Genomic DNA, 11,477 nt, shown 5'->3' with positions numbered 1-11,477 from the left:
GCGATAATGAGAGGCCCGCGCACCGCGATGAAGAGTGGCCCCCGCTTGCCGCAACTAGAGAAAGCCCTCGCACAGAAACGAAGACCCAACACAGCCATAAATAATAAATAAATAAATTTAAAAAAAAAAAGTACTCAGTTTGTTGTAATTTGATACACAAGCAATAGGAAACGAAGTTCAAAACATTTATGGGACTGTTTAAATTTTTTTACTAATAAAATTAATTTCTGTAAGATGTGTTATATATCATTACATCATACACAGCATTTACAAAATACCTACAAGCTCAATTTCCCAACATCACATTTAGTTCACGTATATATCTGTATGATTGTTGCTCAATCTGTAAGCCACATATTATTGTCATAATGAACCTTACGGAAAGTTGGTGCCATGACCCCTGTGTTACTGTTGATGTTCATATACACAAGGCTGACACAGAGTCATCATTCATTTTGCTGCCTTCATCTTTGGTTTTCAGGCACACCTGAAACTAACAATCAAGCTGAATTTCTACTTGTCTTTTCCCTTTGATCATCTGTTAAGCCCTTGCCTGACTTTTCTTGGACCCCTTTCTTCTGACGGTAATTGTGTATCATAAGATGGTCCTAAGAAGCATCCTGTTAGGGTATGTTCAAAACTGCAAAGCCAATAAAGATAAAATATAGTCAGTATTTCTAAGTGAAATAAGATTCAGAAATCCTTTGGATAGAGGCCACGGTGACTTAACAAGAGTGAGGAAATGACCTATGAATCTAGAAAGATTCAGCTATATTAAATTCCGAAAAGTTGTGGATCTGTGACAGCTTAATTTTTATTTACTTTGGATTTTCCTGAAAAAAATAATAAGTTCACCAAGGTGAAATGTTATGGAAGAAATCAAACAAGTCTTGAAGGTGAGCCTCGAATCCATAAAAGGAAATGTCTGTAAAGTTTATTATGTATCACTAACCTATGTCTTCAAACCTCTGCAGAACTATTCAATCTGTTGTTACACACATACAATTTCCATGGTACTGGAATGGCAATAAATACTGCTGGAAAATCTGTTTTCTCGTCAACTCATTGAGCCCCTTTCGCGATTTATGTTCAACCTGAAGCCCACCAAGGAATGATGATAATAAAACCCTAGCCCAGAGTAATAGAGCTGCTGGACCAGAGTTTCCTTCACACTCCTCTCTGCAGTAAGAATATGAGACTTGCTAAGTAACAATCTAGAATGAGATTTTTCTATAAGTCTCTCCATCGTATCTTCCAAATATTTACAATTTTGGAGCTACTGGGAGAACAACTCTTTCCAGGAGATTTTTTCATGGTTCTTGGATCATTTAATGATTTGATGTATAGTTTTTTTTTTTTTTAATGGTCATTACATAAGCTAGTAATTTGCATCTTATTCTGTCCAGTATTTAACATTTTAGAGCAAAATTTCTGAGATTCCTTAGTCCTGACATGTTCACAGATATCACACATAACTATTATACTTTTATTGAAATGAAGACAAAACATATTGCTTTAAATACATTCACACAGATGTGTGTTCCTTTTCATGTGAAATTCATACTTAATGTGACTGTTTCTAAATTGTTTCCAATGTGCTCTTTATCTTTTTTTTTTTTTTTTAACATCTTTATTGGAGTATAATTGCTTTACAGTGTTCATCACAGCTTTATTTACAATAGCCAGGACATGGAAGCAACCTAAGTGTCCATTGACAGATGAATGGATAAAGAAGATGTGGCACATATATCCTTATTTTTTTAACTGGGAGCTTATCCAGTCAACTTAATTGCTGCAGGTTCTACCACTGTCACCTTCTCTAACCCTGCAATTAATGCAAAAAATGTGTGAAATGCTCTCTTAGGTAAAACGCTCACTGTCACACATACACACACACTTATAAAATAAAATCAGCGTCTATCAAACATAAATGGATGAAGGTGAAGGCATAACAATCTTCTCAGAAGCTGTTTTACAGTATCTCTGTACACATATCAAACCTTTAATGGCTAAGTGTTTTCTCAGTATAATCCGTTTTCCTCACTCTATATGGGTAATATTCCCAACAGCACAGAATTATATTTTCAATCTAACATTAGGAAAAGGAAAATTTTATATATAAAACAGAACAGTGCTCTAAGCATTAAAAGAAGATGATTCAGAACCCTTTTCATTTTCCATCTATTCTGACACATAACAGTTTATTGTTTGCAAATAGCCTTTGATACAGATATTTGGAAATTGAAACCGTGTGTGTGTGTGTGTGTGTGTGTGTTTTCCCTCTGCTAGCTTCTAAAGAGAGGGATGCATGTATTGTTTTGCATCTACAATAAAAAACACTTTGCCCGAAGTGAGAGAGTGGCATGGACATATATACACTACCAAATGTAAAATAGATAGCTAGTGGGAAGCAGCCGCATAGCACAGGGAGATCAGCTCAGTGCTATGTGACCACCTAGAGGGGTGGGATAGGGACGGTGGGAGGGAGACGCAAGAGGGAGGAGATATGGGGATTTATGTATATGTATAGCTGATTCACTTTGTTATACAGCAGAAACTAACACACCATTGTAAAGCAATTATACTCCAATAAAGATGTTAAAATAAAAGAATAAGTAAAATGATGTGTATACTTCTAACCCTTTCTAGAATAAGCATCCATCCCAGAAAAAATAAGGAGCCCATGCATAAATATCTCCTTATCCATGATATATGATATACTCTTGTAAACTCGAAGTAAATTGCAAATTACCAAGCAAGGCAACCACAGTTTTAATTGTTTTTCTTATTACTATAATATTTGATGTTTATGATTTATATATTCACCTATTTTATAAAGCCACTTACATTCAAAATTTAATTATACAGAGATACCATGATCTGACCTCTACAGTCGTAGCTATTAGCTTGTTGGGGAAATTCCATGGTTGATTCATTTTATTTTGCAGCTGAAGAAGCCTCATGCTGAGCAGAGACACATCTGACTGGCTCACCATCTCTGCTGGAAGCTTCCCTCTTCTGATATCCTCGATTTTTATGACCTCAAAAGTAAGTGCTAATATTTTACAATTAATAACATGCAAGAAAAAATGAAAACAGGATATATGACTAAGGGGATCATTTTAAACCACGATTTCCTTAATTCATTCATATCTTTAGAATTGATTTGCTTGATCAACCAACCACTGGCACCATGCAGTGGGCAGGAAAATCTGAGCTTCTGCTGTAAGACTATTGAGCATACGCATTAGCAGTAATATTTTAAAGGAGAAGGAAAATTCAATGTCGAGGAACCTTTAAATGTTAACTATGCCTTTTTGCTTCAGAATTTTTTAACAGAGAATATGCACGGAATTTTATATAAGTGAAACTCAAGATTTGCCATTGTATTATTTATCATCAAGTGAAACACTGAAAAACTGAATTCCTAACAACTAGGGGTAGATATCTCTGAAATGTTTCCTTCCCTTGCTATCTGAAAAGTGATTTGTATTTCTACATCAATTGTTTTAACTACAATATTTTTATTCTACCTCCTGTTCAAATTAATTGGAAAGATGAAGAGTAAAATAAAGGAAATTCAAAGACCAGAGAGGTAGAAAAATATTACAAATAGTTGTACAAAAATAAAGTTTGTTGGTTGATTATATTAAAATATCCCTTCCTTCCCATGTATCTTCTTCATGGATATGATTCCATCTAATCTTGTGAAAGCAATTCCCTCCATAGAGACTAAATGAATACTGTAAAATTATATAAAAAGTGTAAGAGCCATTGAATATTGAGACAGAAAGAGGCAATGTAGTAGAGGAAAAAAGGAAAATTAAATATTTTACTTTGCCATTAAGATTGTCAAAAACTTCACCTACAATAAATCAAATTCATGCTTTTGTGTCAGCAGTATCACATACAAATTTTTAAAAGGCATGGCCTATTTGAAGAAGGTATATTTTAGATCTTTTATAATTTCTTATGAAAATAACCTCACTATATTCCACCCAATTAATTGTATTACTATGTACTATGTAAGTTGAATTCCATGAAAATAAGCCAAAGATATAATTTTATATCTAGCATTATAAATTAAATATTCTATGTATTTCTAATAATCTATCATGTGATCATACAGGTACCAAACAATCAATATTTATGCCAACAGTCACATTTACATTTATTAAAAGGCCACAGTAAAATCCTTTACATGCATTGTTACAGTATTATGTGAGTACTTTTTAAGTAAAGATTTCTAAAGAAAAAGAAAGCAGTTCTTAGGTAAAAGTTATGTATAATTCTGACTCTCAAGTATATTTTAAAAATATACTAGAAAATGTTCTTACCAATTTACATGCAGTCATCAGGAGAGAAGAGAAACTTTCAGTTATGCATTTTCACATTACTTATCTGCCAGTCTAACAGGTAGAAATGTTGTTTTACAAAATTAAGGATCATCTGCTTTTGGCTATCATGCATTTGCTTGTGAAAGGTCAATGTCCTTCTGAAAACATGTAAGTAGGAAACAGTAGAAAATTTCCTATGAAAGGATCAAATAAAGAAAAAAATGTATTGGAACACATTGAAAAGCTATTTTGTTCACCAGGACTTCAGATACCTTAATCCTAGAGAAATCATGAGAGAAGAGGAAGAGTGATATTTTTCTGGAGGAAGGTAAGCTCTTTTAGAATCTCCACTGTTTTTCATACAAATAGTTAGCATCCATTAAAAAACAACAAGGCAGGCCAATATAGGGCGAAGTGAGGTAAAATAAGAGGAAAAAATGATATTAGAAAATGATCCCTGAGGATTTAGATAATGGCTTTGTTATCGAAGTTCTTAAAATATCAGGTTTATTATCTTTAATAAGAATGAAAAGAAGATTAGTGAAAGGGAAGACAGGCCAAGGGAAAATAACCAAATAAAAGCACTCAACAGGGAAAAAAAGGTAAAAATATTTTTTAAAAAGCATGGAATTCAAGGAGAGGAGAAAAGTAATAAAAAGTAGTAATGTTTGAAGAAACAATGTCTGAGAATTTATAAAACTGACGAAAGACATCAAATAACGTATGTAAAAACTTGGCAACTCCTGAGCAGTATGAATACAAAGAAAGTAACACTAAGTACATCACAGTGTAATTGCTGAAAACAAAAATACAAAAAGAAATTCTTAAGAGCAGTCTCAGCATTTGCCATCAGCAACAGAGCCGTTTTAAAAACAAGTTGGCATTTGACAAGCCGACTTATAAGAATTACTATGAGGTGGTGTTGAGAAGAAAAGCAAGGCACAAAAACTATCTTTAAAAAAAAAAAACCTAGAAATTATGATTGAAAATAGTCATGTTCATATGATATGCATATTCATCTACCTAGGGTTATATGAACATGAAGAAAAATATGGAAAAATCCGTCTTAGTGTATTACCACAGGAGATAGATGAGATTGCTTTTCTACATAGAATAGATGAAAAACAAGAAGGGCAGAGCCAAAAAAAGAAAGAAGAAAAAAAAAAAAAGCACAAGGAGCGAAAATGTATTTGCAGAGAATAAACATACTTGATATACTATTTTATGTAAAATTTTATATAAATGTCCCTGCATGTGGGTATGAAGATATTAAAAAGCAAAGTAATATCTTCTAAATCTGGAATTTATCTACTATAAGGAGTTAGGTAGCATATGTTTTTTTCTAAATAGTACCAAATTGTGCTGTAGATACTTGTTAAATAATCCATCTTTCCCCTATGATTTCTAGTAGTACACTGAAATCTTACATGCATTTATGTCTATTTCTTGTCTTAATTTCTGAGAAAATAGTTAAATGACCCTAAAGTAATCTGAAATTTTTATTGTTAATATATTATCTAGGAAAATTTTTATCAACATATTTAATTACAAATATTCTAAAGTGTTTGGGTTTTATTAGTACAGTGTTAGCTTTGTTAAAAAAAAATAAACCATTTTTTCCTCTCTTAACATTTTATATAACTTAAATAAATTTGGGATAAAAGCTATTTTTGACAATTTGAAAGTATTTTCCTCCTAAAATGTTTACCCTGGATACTTGTTTCATAAGTTTCATATGATGTATAATTCTTTGCTTACAGTTTATTTTTATTAACTTCTGTGGTGAGTTGGTGAGTTAACATAATATATATTTTCAAAGAAAAGCATTTATTTTATCCAGATTTCTGTATATATAATTGAATAAAATATTTACTTAATATTTTTAATGTCCTAGATGCCTGTTGCTATTTTCCCATTATTTCCCTTGTGATTTCAAAATAGTCAATTTGTAAACAGATTCTCAGGCAGCTGACAACAAAGTTTGCTTGCTGCTTTGGAGGTCAACTATTTTATTACTTCTATTAATTGTGCCCTGAGATAAGACAGTTAAAGCCTTTTACTCTCGTAATACGTCTTCCTATTTCTCCTGTAGTTTTTCCTGTAATTTTTTTTATTCATAGTTTTATGTTATTTGCTTCATGAAATAAATACTGGATTTTTATCATAGGTTGCACACTCATCATTATAAAGTGGCCACTTTTGTTTCATGGTAATATACTGTCTCCTGATTGCTATTTTGTTTATTTGCTTGGTATATGTTTTCTTATCCTTTTACTTCCAAACTATTCAATAGCTTTTTAAAAGATATTAGTACAAATGTCGTGGTTGCCCCTATTAGCTAACCAATGATTTTTTTTTTCTCTTTGGGGGGTTGACTTTATCACATTTTCACATCTTGATATGTCACCTTATTTCATGTTTCATTTATTAATTTTAATGCATAATTTCCTTGTTTGCTATTAGTCTTTCTCTTATTTAATTGTACTTAAATACTTTGAATGATTTACACTTGATTTCTGCTTTTCTATTTGTTAGATTTTGGCATTATATTAATATGATACACTTAAACTTCCATTACTTGAGTTATGACCTTTAAATTGTATTTGTTGATTCACCACCATAAAAGGCAAGGAAATTAGTACATTTACACTATTTGCATTTTTAATGCCAGTTATTTGGCATAAGGCTTTAAATACTTTTCCATGAAATAAAATTTTATTGACTGAAGGAATTTACATATGTATGTGAATTTTATATATGTACATATATATACATAGAGAGAGAGAGAATATATATTCAGAACAATGAAACGATTCTGCACAGTGGAATGATACACTGGTTTTGGTCTCTGAATTTTCAGAACTCTTACACAGACTTACTGGCAATTTTTCAGTGTGTAAATTAAAACAAGAATTTACAGGCATTAGGTCTGTATCCTGTTAGAAGACCTGGATTGTACTGACTCACTTTCTGATTGTGAAAACATCTGGAATTCAATTCAGTTCAGTTCTTCAATCTATTTAAAGACATGGATTCAATGGCATCTAAATTTTCTTTCCATTTCTAATCTACTATGACTCCTGAATAATCCATGGATAATAGCATTCAAGACTGTAGTAGTACTAGTACTCTTCACATAAGAAGCAGTCAAGAAATGTGTGATGTGTTTTTGCCTTTAACTGTGCTGAAACATATGTAGTAAACTGGTCTAATAAATGTCAGGGAATATCATTATAGATAAATAGTAAATTTCAATTTACAGCTATGTATTTTGAAATTGGAGGAAAATAAATGAAAATATAAGAATATAAAGGAAGAAACAGTTTTATAAAGACAAAAGTATGAAATTGAGTTTGTTCAGCAATGGGGGAAGGTAGACTATTTAGACTCTTATTTTCTTCCCAATGCCATCTAATTACTCTAATTGACTCAAAGTTATTAGTTTTCTCCTTTTGATTTGTTTTAGGCATGTTCTTTTTATTACTGAATGGATTTTAATATATCTACTAAATACTAATGTTTCTTTCTCTACGTCATAACATTCCCAAGTTAATTCAAAAATGACTACTGAGATTTTATTGGATTTCTGCTAAATTATTTTCCTTTTCATAATTGCATTGTTTTGTCTGTCATATCTTGAATTTCTCCTGAGTATGTAACTTCATATCCTCCTCCTGCATTTTGATATTTTCTCATTTTTAACAGCTTGTTCATGGATACAGAGAGAGAATAAAGATAGATCTTGTTTAGGACAGAGCGAGAATAACTATTAGTAAATTGATAATATTCACATTTAGATTTCTTTAAAAGGGATTATGTAAATTATTAATTTAAACAAGATAATAAGTTTTAGGGACAATTCTATTTTATGAAAATATTTATTTAGTTTGACTATAAGGTAAAAATAAACATATATTAATAAAATTCAATAAGTCACATGCAATGATAAGCACTGTGAACATTAGATATTTATTTGGGTGTCATTTTTATTATTGCTAGGAATCATTTGCTTTCTTCTCCATTTTTACCTTTTACTTCCATTTTTAGCTTCTGGCACCTCATCTGGCACATGCCATAATAAGTAATAGAACTGATAAATCAAGGAATTATTCAATTAAGCAAGTATTTTTATACTGTTACTTAGTAAATTATGTTTCATTAACCATTGTGTTGATTGTTGATAGTGTAGTAAAAACTCTTCTTTGAATTATCAATCTGTTTGAGGAGACACACACACATACAAGAGAAAAATAATGCTAGAATCTACAGTAAGTACCAGCAACCATACAAATCATGATTGCTATGGCATATTAGAAAGTGAGATCCTCACTGAGGCTATGGGTGTCAAGGAAGGATTTTGGGAATGTGCAGGACTGAGCTGAGGTGCTGGGCACTGGTCTCACACCGAAAAAGGGCGAGGCTGGTGAAGATGAGTGGCATCAACCAAGGCATCCCTGGAATATTTTACAACATGCTTTGGGGCAATAATTGAATGCACCAATATTAATAGACACGAAGGATGTTGTAAATGAAGGAGATAATTCATCACGGGTCATGTATGCTGAGCTAAGACTGTTGAACTTCAAATTGTGGTTAATAACACAATCATTTATATTACTGGGTTATGGGAGAACATGGGTTCTGTGATATTCTTAGAAAGTTGATTCTGTCAGTATTCTGTCAGTAGGAGTATGTGTAATGGGAACAAAGAGCAAGGAGACCTGTTAAGAAACTAATTCAATATCAAAATGTCACATAAACTCTACAAAGGAAGGAAATGTCTCACGTTCGTGCTCATATCCTCAGAACCGATAAAACTTTTGGGTACTAAGTGCATATGTGTTGAATGAATACACTGTTGAAAAGAGATAAATTTTATATTTCACTTGTGTCACTAACTACATGAACATTGGCAAGTTATTAATGTGTGTTTGGCCTTTTAGTGAATGTACAAAATAGTCTTATATAGATAGTAAAATGCCATATAAATTTAGCAATCCTTTTCGTTATCGCCATCATTTCCACCCAGGTCAAGAATTGACTTCCCGACACCCTGACTGTGATGATAGCACAGAGCATCTCAGTTAAACTGTCCAGGAGAAAGTTAAATGCATAAGATCATTGTAGAAGAATATATATCAGATGTGATAATGAGGATGCAAATACAGATTTGAAAATAATTTTCATAAAGCCAGAAGTAGAAAATAAGAGAGTGACTGACATTTCCATTTCTGAGAAGTGTCAATAAAGCCAAGAAACCTGAACACTTTCTTGGTCTTTAAATTTCAAGACCTATTACTGGTTTCTGACGGTAGTTCAGTTTTCCTGAGTTGGTGTCCCAAATGAAGAAAACTAATTTTGTTAAATTAGTCCCCTGATAAAGAATTATTGGAAAATGGCTTCTGGAATATTTGATTAATGAATAACCTATTTTAATTATCTCTAGGCATGATTTAATTCAATGGAAGTAAGTGATTCTTATGAAACACATGGGCCAGTATTTTTTTTTTTTTTTCCTAAAGAGCTATTAGGTACAGTGAATAAAAAGGAAAAGATAGAAGTGCAATTTGTTCCTCTTTGAATCTAATCCTTTTATGCCCCACAGGAGAAAATACTTTGATCCAAGCTTTCTTCCACCAGTGGGATATGGTTGGTAACAAATGTATTGTTAATCAATTCCTTTTGGATCAACTCAGCTACTGTTGCCTAAACATTTTCGGTCGACTGCGTTGTTTTTCTTTCATTGCACACTGAGGGTTGAAGACATCATCTGAACTGGTTACAGGATGGCTCAGCACCACTCCACCCAGCCCTCTCACAATCTCCTGCAGATCTGGCCATCGCACCACGACTTTGTTTTTTCTTTTTTTTTGATCCCTCACCACTAGAAGCCTTTAGATCAGAACAGAGATGAGAAGCTGAGTTATTTTCCTTTTATCAGCTAATCTACTTTGCCTAGTTGGGTCTTTGACAATACTGATAGCATCATTGAATATTATAGAACCACCTTAAAACAGTGTATATTTTAAAACAAAATAGATTTAGTATCTGAACATTGCCATGTTCTCTGTTTCTTTGTAAAAGAAAGTCCAGGTTCCATATCTGTACACAGAATCTCCCTGCCTCTTGATGGTTCAGCTTATGATTTTTTTCCACTTATGATGGTGCGAAAGGGCTATGCATTCACTAGAAACCTTATTTTGAATTTGGATATTTTCCTGGGCTGGCGATATGCTGTAAGATCCTCTCTCATGAAGCTGGGCAGAGCAGTGGAGCCTCAGCTCGCTGTCAGCATGTGACCACGAAGGTAAGCAACCCGTACACTTACAATCATTCTGTTTTTCACTTTCAGTGCAGTATTCAATACATTACATGAGCTACTCAACACTATTATTAAATAGGCTTTGTGTTAGATGACTTTGCCCAAACGTAGGCTAATGTACATGTTCTGCGCATGTTTACGGTAGGCTAGGCTAAGCTATGATGTTCAGTATTAAATATACATCTTCAATGAATGATATTTTCAACTTACAATGGGTTTATCAAGATGTAACCCCATTGTAAGTCCAGGAAGATGTGAATAGCACAGAAATGACTCAAAACACAAAATGACTATTGCTGTAGCATTCCTTTTTATCTGAGTCCAAATGTTTGGTCAAAGCATAACAGTTTTAAAATGTCCTTTATATGATTATTAACATCAGTGTAGTATCATTTTCCTTTAAAAAGATGTTTATTCCACAGAAGTGAGTTCAATAAATTCTTCGTGATCTCATCCCGTAGCCACGTGTCTGTTTGTCATTGTCTCTGTGTGTCAGTGTGTCTCTGTACAAGTGCTACATAAGGCAAATTCCTTATTTAAGATGATGGCGACTACTTTCTTGGGGCTTATAGATAGACAGGGGTTGCTGTTCGAACCTTCTACGTTAGCCACATGCATGGGTTAGTGCCCAAAGTATTCGAGAAACCACACTTTCAGCCTCTTTCAGATAGTTTAAATACTTTATATGCTCCTGGCTGATGACACAAAGTGATGTGAAGTACTTTCATTTGATCCTATGAACGATGAAAGCGTTTCTGGTTTTCCTGAGACTGCCGGTGAGATCTAAGAATGTTTGCCAAGATGTGCCTTGTAAATAA

The sequence above is a fragment of the Balaenoptera ricei genome, chromosome 14 (assembly GCF_028023285.1).
Source record: "Balaenoptera ricei isolate mBalRic1 chromosome 14, mBalRic1.hap2, whole genome shotgun sequence".
NCBI lineage: Eukaryota > Metazoa > Chordata > Mammalia > Artiodactyla > Balaenopteridae > Balaenoptera > Balaenoptera ricei.
Note: the sequence above shows the minus strand (reverse complement) of the source record.